Source organism: Alligator sinensis, unplaced genomic scaffold (genome assembly GCF_000455745.1).
Source record: "Alligator sinensis unplaced genomic scaffold, ASM45574v1 scaffold343_1, whole genome shotgun sequence".
NCBI lineage: Eukaryota > Metazoa > Chordata > Crocodylia > Alligatoridae > Alligator > Alligator sinensis.
Window position 1 is genome coordinate 2,618,102 of NW_005841947.1, and position 13,104 is coordinate 2,631,205.

The 13,104-nt window shown below is 45.8% G+C and overlaps 1 protein-coding gene and 1 long non-coding RNA gene across 3 annotated transcripts in view; one reads left to right on the forward strand and one right to left on the reverse strand.

The window, feature by feature from the left end:
• Positions 1-2,194, forward strand: part of LOC102387167 — a 5,316-nt gene extending 3,122 nt beyond the window's left edge. The window contains exon 3 of the long non-coding RNA XR_323401.1: positions 1,541-2,194. This is a non-coding gene — a long non-coding RNA (uncharacterized LOC102387167). The remainder of the gene's footprint in view (positions 1-1,540) is intronic.
• LSAMP (limbic system associated membrane protein) overlaps positions 1-13,104 on the reverse strand; it is a 450,506-nt gene that overhangs the window by 414,174 nt on the left and 23,228 nt on the right. The window lies entirely within an intron of this gene.

Sequence of the window (13,104 nt, forward strand, 5' to 3'; positions counted from 1 at the left end):
TCATCTATATGCTGGTCCCACTGATGAACTAATGAACTGGGGACTCAACCCAACAAGAACTTGAGAGCCAGTGGGTCTTTTGGATGAGATGCAAAACCAAAGCTACACACAATCATGACAGGCATTTTCAGGATGAGAACAAGGTTCATATCGCCTGAAATACAAGCCAAATTCCATCAGTCTTAAATGGTTATTGTGAGCTCCATGCCCTGTCACACGCATGTTTCACCCAGAAGTGGATGCATGTCAGCATGGACTAACATGAATCCTCTGGGCACAAAATGTAGTTTGCAATTCTGCAATATGATGTAAGCAGGGATAGATATCCAAACTACAAATGTAGGTCTAATCACCTGAGCTTTAGGAAAAGTTTAGATCTATCTCAGAACTTTGTAGCTCAACTTGGTGTCAGTGATGGGCCTTGGACTGACTCTTACCCTAAGCAGACTTCTGTATCTCAGGCCAGCCCTTGCGTTCTCACTGTTTCTCTGCCCTTCTGGCATAGCTGAACATTGGTCTCCCTGAGTCGTGGGCTGGGTTAAGTAGGTTGTCATGGGCTCCGGAACCTCCTCATAGGACTGGATCAAAACTTCCTCTGTGAACAACCTAGAAATCTTGGGAAGTTTATATCCAGGTCTCAGCTGTGGAATTCTGGTCTACCTGCAGCTTTGACATGCTGAAACGTAATGCATAGATCCATGAGACAAGAACAGCAGCAAATGAGGATGAGGCATGATGGTGCCTGCTATGTTCTTAGACTCTTTGCCATTGTTACACACTTGATGACTGTGATTGTACCAAAGGGAAAGGCTCAGGAAATGCCTGAGGCTGGCCTACGTACACATCACATATCACTAACCCTTAGCAGTGGTGGGTATGTGACCAAGAAGTGCTTGCTGCAATGTTACACCAACAGCCATGCTAGCCTCAGATGTATGTACCTTATGTCATTGCCTCTTCATTGCTAAGAGCCAATGTTACCCTAGCCTGTCCCAAGGGCCTTTGCTGACAGGCCCTAGGCTCTGCAAATGTGGTAGGTTGTGTCTTCCTAAATTCATTCTGTTTCAGAGCTCCAGATAAATTGGGATGGAACACACTGAGATTTATTTCCTTTTCATTCTCACACCAGCATTAGTAGATTCCCTTTTCTCACTGCCCTAAAGGTGTCTTGGTTTGGTGGTTGGCTTGGTCTATACCAAGCATGCCCAAATTTCCTAACCTTTGTAGCTACGCACCTGAATCTTGACATGGCCAAGAGTCGCAGGATATAACACCTTCCAGATGTGCATGCCCCAATGATCTGGGTACAGCATCCCAGCTCAAACAAACATTTGTTGTTAATTTACTTTCTTCAGGAGCTGTTTTTTTTACTACCAAGGAGCTGTACATAGCTCACGAGCCAGGGCTTAACCATCCCTGGTCTATACTGACACATCCATTAGAAAGAATCTCTTATAACAGTAAGAATACACATATAGAATAGGATACCTATCTTTTCTCTAGTCCCATCCTTACCATGGCTTAAATCTCTTTCCAACAGGGATGAACATGGACTCACAGACACTCTCTGTGAAAGGGAGATGCAGAATGGCTGCATGTTAGTGTGAGGTGTGCTGGGCAGAGAGGCTCCAGCCCAGCATCATTTGTTCTGCTAGCTTTGGGCCCTTACAGAAGAACACCAACAGCAACGAAATGAGTGTGGATCCTTAGCATAACTCCACTGCACTCAGGAAGGAATACAACCCAATGGAAATAATGCACTGCCTCGGAAGAAGATAACTCATTTTCTCCCTGTACAAAGGCCAATCCTGCTTTGTTCCCTGTGACTGAGGGAGCCGTACATTCCCAGATTGTGTTCCAGTCTCAGTAAAGTGTGCACCAGCACATCAAAGTTAAACAATACAGATTAGCATTTATTGTGAAGAAAAAAAGGTGGATGAATCTGGGGTCTGGAAATGGGGAGATAAATAGCAGTACAAATAGTGCAAAGGTACGCACTGTGCACCCTACTTCTGCAAAGGACACTTGGTGCCCCTTATTCCTGCCCTGCAGTCCCACTTCCAGTTCCAGCTCTGGGCTCCCCATACAGCTGTTCTAGTGCCCCTCTCCTGTGACGTTCTGCACACCCTGCTCTTCCAGGCCTGGGATCCCCATGCAGCTCTGGTCATTACTTTGTAAACGCTCCCTAGTGAAAAACAACCCTGTTCTTGATACAAACACTTCCGCTGAATGGATTTCGGGCTGTGTAATTTTGACTCATTAAACTTGTAACTCAAACAAGTACTCTCAGTTTGTTCGCTTTCTAATTACCACAACCAGGCAGCTTTGACTGAGGGAAGCATTCTCTCTCCTTCTCTGTCTGTCTGCCATACACGCACACACTTTGTTACACTGCCTGCACATGCGCGCACACACCTATGCTACACTTTGTGTAGCTTTATTCTTTCCCTCTCTCTCCTTCCCATCACCTCCCAACTCCTTTCATTTATTGTACTGGTATGTACTACTTTGCCTTGCAAGTCCTCTTGTACACAGAGACACTCTCAGCCAGAGTTCTGACATGGAAAACTCCCATTCCCGTTACTTATCCTTCTCCTGCTCATTAGCTATCTTAGACCCCCTTGGTTGTGAATGCACTGTTGTTTTTGTACCAACTGACAGTGACCAACTGATTGCATATAACAGCAAGATGGCATAAATATTCGTGCATTTACGCATGGTGGGATCAGAACGTCCACTCTGCTGCTGTTGCCTGTTGGTCTTTCAGTCTGTCTCTGTTGGTGCTCCCACCTCCCTTTTCATCTGTCTCTAAATCACCTTTGCCTCATTGTCTTTCACTTTATCACTGTGCCACCTCTTCCCTTTCACTTGCCTCTCTTCCACCGCATCTAGAAGGTCTGATCTTTCCTTTCTGTCCACAAAGATAAACATGGTCCCACACAAGATACAGCTTGAGGTGGGGGTTTCTTTACTAGTAAGTTGATGCAACACAGAGCTCAGGGAGTGCCTAAGCTCTAGACTGCCTGACAGGCTCTGTCTACAAGTGTCCAGTGCAATGGGGTCTTGACCACAACTGGGACCATTAGCTGATATCCAAATAAAAAAACAGTAATTAGTTATTGTGATTTTTGTTTTGCTTCCCCCTCTCATTTTAATCTTTCTTTCTCCACTTAATTTCCCCTCTCCTGTGTTCTCTCTCTCTCTCATCCTTTTCTCACTTTTCTCTCTTTGTTCTCACTCTCACTTCCCACCTTTCTTCCCATACATTAATTCCACTGTCAGAAAATAAAATAAAGACCTCAAGGGCTATGAATTACCCGTCCTGTTTTAATAATTAAAGATGAATACACAGCCAAGGCAGCTTAGGCATTCATCTGAATGATCACATTATAGCAGAAATGTCTTTCATGGCCCCTAGTGAAATATATCAAAGGATTTCTCACTCATGGGTATACCACAGTTGTCCCAGCCCTGCCCTGGGACCATTCAGATTTGCTGGCCTGCTTTTGATTGGGAACTGTGTATTTAGTTGTTTGGAAGGCATTTGATAGTATTTATGATAATTTTCAACTTCCAGCTAAGGAAAAGCAGATTATTATTATTAAATGCAGGGGGAAAAGAAGAAAAAAAAAAGAAACCCCCCAAAAAACAAGAATACCCAACCACACAAACAAAAGTGAGCCTGGATCTTTGCTTTGATGGGCCTGAACCCAGATTTATCTCCAGAGAGACACATTACACAGAGACTGCTTTGGAAACAAGGGCACATCAGTGAGGGAGTGGATTTTCAAAGAGTTACACTTTGATTTATGGTGAGTTTCTTCCCCCCAACCCTCTTCGCTCCAGACAGGGATGGCTTCTGTCCTAAGCAATGTCACACACATTTGAGAGAATGTAGAAAGGTTATTCAGAGACCAGAGTTTCCAAGAAGAATTCTGGCTGAGTCAACCCCCAAGACAGCAGAGAAGAAGATGCTGGTCACACCAACTATGAGGCTGGTTTCACCACAATACCAGTGGCTGATTCAGGAGGCAGGGGAAAGGGCTAAGACCTGTCCTCATTCATACAGATACAAGGCAGGAGAAGAGTATATAATCCCAAACAGCAATGTGGTCAGCTCTAGAGAAGGGGAACCCTAAAGGATAAGGGAAATGCCTTGAAATCCCCTAGCTGTGCCTGGGCTAGTCAGAATCCAGCCCTACATCAGCTGCACCTGGAGAGGGGGAAAGGCCAGCTCCACAGAAAAGATGAGACTTGCACTGTGAAGGTGTAGCCTGGTCTCTTCTGGGAATGAATTCCAGTGGAGAAGAGCTTCCAACGAGCATCCCCAGGCAACTGCATGTTCCAGCCTTGGTTGCCTGAACTGAAGCATCCCTACAGTGAGAGAAAACAAAGCAGACCTTGGGGCAATGGGGCATAGACCATGTGAGGCTCCAAGAAATATTAATTGTTAGGTTTTTAGGTTAACACCCCATTAAAATGGATGCCCATGTTGCTCAGGTTTACTGCTTCTGGCTGTCTGCAATCCTGTCCAAAGCCTGTAGCACTGACTGCCAATCAGTTCCTAACTGGGAGGTTTTCTTTACAAGCATAGCAAATAGAAATATAGCTTTTTAAATGGAAAGTTTAAGCTCAGGAGCACAATTCTGTAGCAGCACAATTCTGTAGCTGTTTCTGCAGCACAGTGTGCTTATGATACTTGTGGCCACTGAAAGCAGGGCCCACATTTTTCAGAGCCTATCTACAACGTATCTAAATAGCTTGACTCTATGGACTACAGTATGTATTATCCCATTGGATAAATCAGACAAAGGCATGGAAAGAAGTATATCCCTCCAGGTGGGCCTTTCTCCTTACTATAAAACGGTCTTCAATACAAGCCTACCTCCTGGTGGATACTTGTCTTGTGGGTACTTGGTCCACACCTTCTTAGCATACTTAATATTACACAGGGTTGCTTGGGAGGCCACGGGTGGATATAAATTATACCTCATTTCCGGATACTTCCAACCCAGTACTGCAATCAAGCCAGTCATTCCCCAGTCTGCATTTTTGCAAGCAATTATTCCATCCCAAGTGAAGGACTTTGAATTTGTCCTTGTTGAATCTCATTGGTTGATTGTGGACCATTTCTCCAGTCTATCCAGGTCATTTTGGATCCTAGCCCTCCCCTCTGGAGTGTCCACAATTCCCTCCAACTTGGTGCCATCTGCACATTTACTAAATGTGAACTCAATCCCATAATCTAAAACATTAATAAAGATGTTGAACAATACCAGACCCAGGACAGATCCCTGGGGAGCTCCCCTTGATATCTCCTCCCAGCTAGACATTGAGCCATTGAGGACTACTTACAGAGAACTACAATCCAACCTGTTATGTATCCACGTTAGAGTACTTTCATTTAGTCTATATATCCTTAGCTTGTAAATGACTAAATCGTGGAAGACGGTGTAAAAAGCCTCTTTAAAGTCAAGATATACCACATCCATTGCTTTGCCCTAATCCACAAAGACTGCCACTTTATCATATAAGTAAATCAGATTGGTCCAGTATGACTTGCTCTTGATGAATCCACGATCACTGTTCCTAAACATCTTGTTCTCCTTCAGGTGCTTCACAGTGGATATCTTGAGGACCTGCTGTATGATATTTCCAGGTATAGAGAACAGGCTGACTGGTCTGTAGTTCCCCAGATCTGTTTTTCCCCCTTCTTAAAGACAGACACTATATTTGCCCCTTTCCAGTCATCTGGGACCTCTCCCAACCTCCATGAGTTCTCAAAAAGGATAACCAATGGTTCCCAAATCACCTCAGCCAATTCCTTCAGTTCCCTTAGGTATATTCTCTCCAACCCTGCTGAGTTGAAAGCATCTAGCTACTCTAAGTAATCCCTAACCTGGTCTGTCATTACTACAGGGCAGGCCATTTGTCTCATTCCCTATCTCTGTTGTTAACTGCTCCCATCAGATGGCAGCTGCCCCTATTTGCAAAAAACATAGTTAAAAAGGCATTAAATACTTCAGCCTTCTCTGCATCATCTGTGACTAAATTGCCTTCTACACTGCACCTTCTTGATTGCCTTTAAAGGAGAAAGACCTTGAAATAATAGTGGGCCTGTTTCACTTAATGCATATACCACAGTTCAAATTGCTTCTTACTAGACGCAAACTGCTCTGCCCATCTTGCTGCATTGTTACGATGCAGGACATTTGGGATGAAGTAAGAACTAAACTGAATCTCTGGCCTCAAACTTGAATCAAATCCAGGAACAGTTTTTGGCAGTCCATTCACACAACACTGTATTCATCCAGACCCTCTTGTTGGAACTGTTTCCAGGAAGCCTACACATATTTCACTTTTCTTCCTGTCACCAGCAGAATGCATCACCTCAGACTTTCCTGGGAAGGGTGCATCTCCATTGCAGGTAATATGCAGAACTCCAACCAGGACTACTCCAGAGAGGGCAAGGATTGCTAGGGAGGGGAAGGGACAAGACAGCAATTTCTTCATTGCTCTCTGCTTTCCTCTCCTCCAGCAGCAGCCTTTCCTGCAGTATGCCCTCCCTGCCCTATCCCATGTTGCTGCAGCAGCAGCTTACACCAGCTCCTGACACTTCGTCCCCTCCATGTTCCTTTACCCCAGACTAAAATGTCCACTGCACTTGACTACCAAGCTTCTCAGCCCCACCACTTTAGGCTGCCTGTGCAACGTGAGTGCCAATACGTCCCTAGGACCAGGCCTGCTATACCTCGATGCTGCACAGAAGTGAATGGACAGGAGAAGGAAAGTCTTCATGGGCTAAGTAGAAGCAAAATGAATTTTCAGTCAGTGCATCGTTTCAAAGGAACTGTAGGCTTGAACTGTAGGGCCTTTCCCTTTTTAGAAAGCTGCAACCTGTTTGTAAAAGACTCCTCTTCACTCACGCACTACCCACTTGCCTTGCAGTCTACTGCCGCAAGCATCACACTTCATTTTCTTTTCCCTTCTTTCGCTCTTTCTTTCTCTGTTTCTGACCCCATAATCCTATCTTAACCCTCTAATCCTCTCTGCAGCTCCCTCCTCTTTCCCGGAGCACGGCTCGGTATCACTCACAGGCTGCCACACTGACAAGAGTGAAAGAACAGCAGATATTTACCAAAGTATTACCATAAAGATTAAAGCCAGCAAATGCCACGGCTCACTCCTTCCCCATCAGCCCTTGCCTTAATGAAAACTCCCCTCACACTTTCCCTCTTCTTAGGGACAAAATGACAAAGCTCTGTAATCTCTTGGGGAAAGAGGGGTGGGGGTAGGGGAGATGAAGGCCTCAGTGATTAAAATAAGATAGAGAAAGATAGCAATAATAAAGGTTAGCGCTTCTGCAGTGTTTTCACTGTCGCCTGTCCTGGTGACTGAGAAGCTCCCATTGCTCCTGCTTCTCCCTGTCTGTTGGTTTCTAACCCCCATTGTGCCTTAGGCAGTACATTCCTCAGGCCTAGCCTTCTTTTGTGTTCAGTATTTGCAGAGTGCCTAGCACAATGGAGTCCCCATCCATGAGTGGGGTGTCTAGGTGTTCCCCAAAAGATAAGAAAGAGCTCCCAAGAGCTTTCTCCAGGAAGCATCATTGCCTTTTGGGAAACTGAGGCAAAGACCTCAAACAACACAGGGCTCTTAATTTCTACCCTGGTACCTGCTCCACTGCAGGGTTACCATATATCTGGGTTTTCCCAAACGTGCCCTATTTTTGGGTCCTCCAATTTCCATCTAGGTGGTTTTCTTAAATATGAAGAAATGCCCCAGATTTTGCTGGTAGAAATATATTTCCTAGCTTGCCCTAGCGGTGTGCATGTTTACCCAGGATCCAGGTTCTCCATCTGCTACGTAAAAACATGAATTTTTGTCTTTAAAGGAGGAAACTGTGGGTTTTCCCATGCAGGCTGGCAGTCTTCCAGCCTGCAAGAAGCTGTTTGGGGTGATTGGAGGTAGGGGGTGCCATGTGCATCTGCGTGTGCACATGCATGTGGTTGTCACACAGCCACGCAGGGTGATGGAGCAGCCCCAGCAGCTGGATGCAAGTAAGTCTATGGGTGGTGAGGGCTGGAGGGCCAGGGGGCTGTGTGTGTATGCGTGTGTGGCAGGGGTCTGTGGAAGGGATGGGTGTGTGAGGGTAGCCAGGCACTGGGGCTGCAGCAGGGTGGGGAGGGGGAGAAGGGGGCGGGAGGGGGGCACAGACGGGTCTCCTCTCCTCTTTCCTCCAGCCCACGCTGGAGGCAAACTTGCTCTGCTGCCACTTGCACGAGCTGGAGCTGCTGCAGCCATTGACTCCTGGCTCAGTCGGACAGGGGCAGCTGGGGGCCCGCTCTGGCAGGGCTGTGGGGAATAGGGAGCTGCAGATCAGGACTGAGGGGCACCAACAGGGCTGTCGGGGCTGTGGCTTGGGAGGGAGAAGGGGAACTGTCGGTCAGGAGTGCAGGGCACTGGCAGCGCCAAGGGGCTGTGAGTCAGGAATGAAGGTCACCAGTATGGCCTGAGGGGGTGGGGGACTGTGGGTTGGGAGTGAGGGGCACTGGCAGGACAAGGGGTCTGCAGGTCGAGAGTGAGGGACAAGAGCAGGGATAGGAGGCTGTGGGTTGGGAGTGAGGGGGGCTGACAGTGCCAGGAGGCTGTGAGTTGGGAATGAGGGGCACCTCCTCCAACAAGTGACCTCTTTTTTGGAACTGGTAATATGGTAACCCTTCTGCACTGACCAAGCCAGCCTCTAGCTCCAGTCATGAAATGAAGGGAGATGGATGAATGGCTATTGACAGGAGGGAGAAAAAAGTAAAGAATGGTGAGATAGGAAGAAAGAGGATGAATAATGCCAGGGAAAAGGATGGTGTGAACAGGGAGAGATTAAAAGTACAGAACAGACAGGGAAAGAAATAGTGAGGACCTGATAGAGAAAAAAACAGGAAGGAGAGAGTTTGAGAATATATCTTATTAATGACTTCCCACCCCACATGGAAAAAGATGACCATCTCCAAGCAATCACGGGGACAAATCTGTCCTGGTTTACAGGCAGCCAGCCCCCAAGCTTAAAACAACACCTTGAGCAACAGGCTACCTAACTCCTAGACGCATGGAGGCACCAGGCCTTGCAATGGACCCAGGTACATTTTGTATGGTTTAAACAGGGACTATGCATTACCTGGATTAGTGTTCCAGACTTATTTGTTCCCATGAATTTATTGCTTGCATGTTTGCCTCTCCCAGTACTGTTCCTGGTCCCATCCCCACTCCCTACTCTCCTGTCCCTGCTCCCCTCGCCCCCTCCCTTATGCTTTTGTATTCAAATGTCTCTCTCTCTTACACATAGCTTTGTGTACATCCTTTCACAGCCTTTGATGAAAAGTGTGCTTCAGCCCACGAAAGCCTGTGCTATATATAATCTACCCTGCCTTCTACCTGATTTCAGACTAATGCCACTAACTACATCTCTCTGTTAGTGGGCAGAACCAAACATATCAGGCCCATATAATCCTGGTTGTGAGGATCTAAGGGAAAGGTAATGTTTTCCTCTCTCCAGTTGAGTGTCAAACCCAGTAACACTGAAAATAGTCAGAGATACCTCCATGTAAGGGATATAGCTTTTGTTTCTGTCTTCTCACTGCTCATGTGCCCTTCTCCACCTAGGGCTCATACATTTCTGTATCTACTCATTTTCTTCACAACCTTCCCTCTTTCCACCCATGCACACATCCAGAGAAGATGGATACCATGCTGAGGCGAAAGGATTTATCTGTAAGGTAGGGTGGCTGAAGGATTTATTTGCAAGGAAGAGACTTGATTCTCACTCTGCACAGAGCTTTATTATGGAAGTGAAGTTAAAAGGACTGTGACAGAAGAACCACTCCATCCCTTACAGCTCAACTCTCATTGGCTCAGCAAACTGCACTCTACTTGGTTCTGAAAACAGACAATTTCCATGCATTAGATTTTTTTAAAAAGGAAATAGGCTAAAAGAAACCCCTAAAAAAACCCCAGAACCCACACAACCAGCTAGTTTAGCTGTTTCAAAAATGGAGTTTAAATGATTAAACTGATGGTTTCTTCTTGGCTGAAGCTTATAATTATGTTTTCGCAGTTGGATTTCCCCATCAGAGGACAGGGTGTAGCAGTGCATTTGCTATAAATAAAGTTCATTGTTAGATTGCTGGATGTCACCCATTTTCTGTAGAGGGAGAGCCACGTGAATCAATGAATAATAAATATTTTGCACTTCTCTGGCTGCTTCCATCACAAGACCCCAGTGCACTTGATAAATAGTTCACTAAAGCCAACACACCTCTGTGATGGAGGAATGGGGTAATGAAAGATCACACCAGTCACCGCTGAAGGACATTTCTCTTTGGAATAAAAGGTGGCAGCTATTCAACACTGCACAGTGCCTTTGCAAAACAATTTTTGGACCAGCACTGAAGAACACCTCTTCCTACAGGGAGGATTTACGTAAATAGAATGGAGCTAACCAAAAGGAAATTTGCTCATGAGACAGAATAGCAAAGCTGCAGAGCTTAAAATGCTTGCATAAAGGTGCAAAATATCATTATCCTCACCTTACCATGTAGGAAACTAACTCACAGGGAGGGAAAAATGTCCAAGATCACAAAGATCTGTGACAGAAGAGCCACTCCATCCCCTCACCACTCAACTGTCATTGGCTCAGCACATTGCATTCTAGTTGGCTCTGAAAACCAACAATTTCCATGCATTAGATTTTTGAAAAAGGAAATGGGCTAAAACAACAACAAAAAACCAGAACCTGCACAACCAGCTAGTTTAGCTGTTTCAAAAGTGGAATTTAAATGACTGACTCTGGCTGTGCTAGCTGAAGGAGCTCCCTATTTTGAGTGGAGAAGCAATATGGCATGGCATGGCACAGGAGTGGCTGAAGAAAGAAGGCCACTGAAGACGCCCCATAGAGAGGCATAGATTATTGCTGAATTGGCCCCTGTGAACCGTGACCAGGCTGTCAGAGCCAAAGAGACAGTGTGGGGCAGGGCACCCAGGACTACAGACAACCTCCCAGAGTTAATAACAACAACTAAGGTGTGGTAGGAAAGGACAGGGTGGCGAAATCAGAGTGAAAGGGGCAGGATGAGAGTGGCCACAAGAAGATGCCACGTCTGTTGCTAGCAGCAGATCCCATTACACAAAGCATGGAACAAACCCCATTTCTCTCAACTTCCTATCTGGTGTACTAACCACCATGCCATCTATACTTCTGTTGCATCTATATAGGATTTCATTTCAAACTGTTCATCAGAGAGTTGAGTATCATCCATCTGGAAGCCTGGCAGGCCAATTCCTATCCCTGGTAATATACCCACAGCATGAAACCCCCAAGCACTATGTTATTACAGACCCTGAATCCCCTGCATTTGTTGCTTCCCCCTTCCCTTTGCATGTATCTGCACAACGCACAAAAGGCATTTAACCAAGACCTGTTGGAAAGTCACAAGTTCCCCCTTACAAAGTCACTTGATGCAATGTGAATTGAGGATGCCTAGGAGTATAGACCGTGTGCCTACAGAGATCAACAGTGCATTTGACAGCATCCTTAAAGGACTTACAGTATCTACAAGACATTGATTTTGGAGCTCAGCTCCATCCCCTGGGAGCAGGATGCAGCACAATTGCTAAACTTGCAGTCTCCATGGACCATGCCTCAGGAGATGGTGGATACTGGCTTCATCTTTAGAATACATTGCCACCCTGCCTGAAGGATCTGCACCAAACTGGGCAAAGGCTGAATACCCCTGTGGTAACATGGCTTTTATTTTCCTGTGGTGTCACGTGCTGATGACTGAACCACAGAGGGGGACCTGACAGAGCTGCATTTTCATGCAGATGAAGTCAGCTGGGTGGGCTCCAAAGTGCTGCCTTTCTCCCTATCATTTAGTCACTCGGAACATAGGTAGTAATACAGAGAAATGCAACTTGAGAAAAAGCAGGTTAGAGAGTTAGCAAAACCCTCTGATTAATAACCAGGCATTTTCAATTGCAGGACATTCACTGCCTACCCCTTTAAGCAGTAATAAGCAGAGGGCACATGTCGAATGAAGGGGCTGCAAATTATTTTGGAGGATTGAACAGAAAGAAGGGAGTAAAAAGAGAGTCCTTACAGAACTGAACTTGGAGGGGAGGAGGTACTGGGACTATGAAAGGCAGTTTTATTTTATAATGGACTGGAGTCACGGTTAGCTGAAAGGACTTCCGGCTGTGTCTGACTCCACAGCTGCATACTCTGGGAAAAGGAAGGGAGGAGAGGGTGGTATACTGGACACACGTGGGATTGATTTCTTCCTGGAAGGTCAGGAAGAGACCTTGAGGCTTGCTGCTGCTGACAATCTACCAGATTTTATTTTGCATGCCCTAAACACAAACACAGCCAACCCGACACTCAGGATTCTGGGTAGCGTATTCCAATGAGTTTTTCCTGTACCAAGATATATTCTAATCAGAATTACTACCAGAATTGCCACTCACAGCACTGTGGCTCCATATTACTGCATCACAGAGACTTACCTACATTTATTCTCTTTGGAAAACAGCTTGACTCATTAATAATAAGAAAAACACAGTGGAAGTGAGTGAGCGGCTCAGTTTTGGATTCTAGTTGAATTTCATGCATCTTAACCTTGCTTGACCCCACTTTGCCTTAGGGATTTATTTCAAGTAAAAACAAGACACAATTTTTTCACTCATTCAACACAGGCATGTCTCCTGCTCCATAGAGTGTTTCAGAAAATGAGGGTCACTCACATCACCTAAGCAGTCTGCCAGATTGCAAAAGACCATCTCCCCTGAAACCACTCTGGAGATAAGGAAGCAACAGCAACATACACAAACTGAAGAGCAATCCCAAAAGGTTTTGCTTTGGAGAAAAATGTTTTCAACAATCCTTTGTTGCCATTATTGGCTGCCGCCAGTCTACCCTACCCACCCACTCACCCTCTTCTCTTTTCCCTTGCCTTCAACCCTGCAAAGTCACAGCTGCCTGAAGCTTTTGAGGAACATTCAGAAGGTTTCAGGTGAGCAGTACTCAGCTTTGAAAAGCCCTGGGGAGAGCTCTGGTTCAGC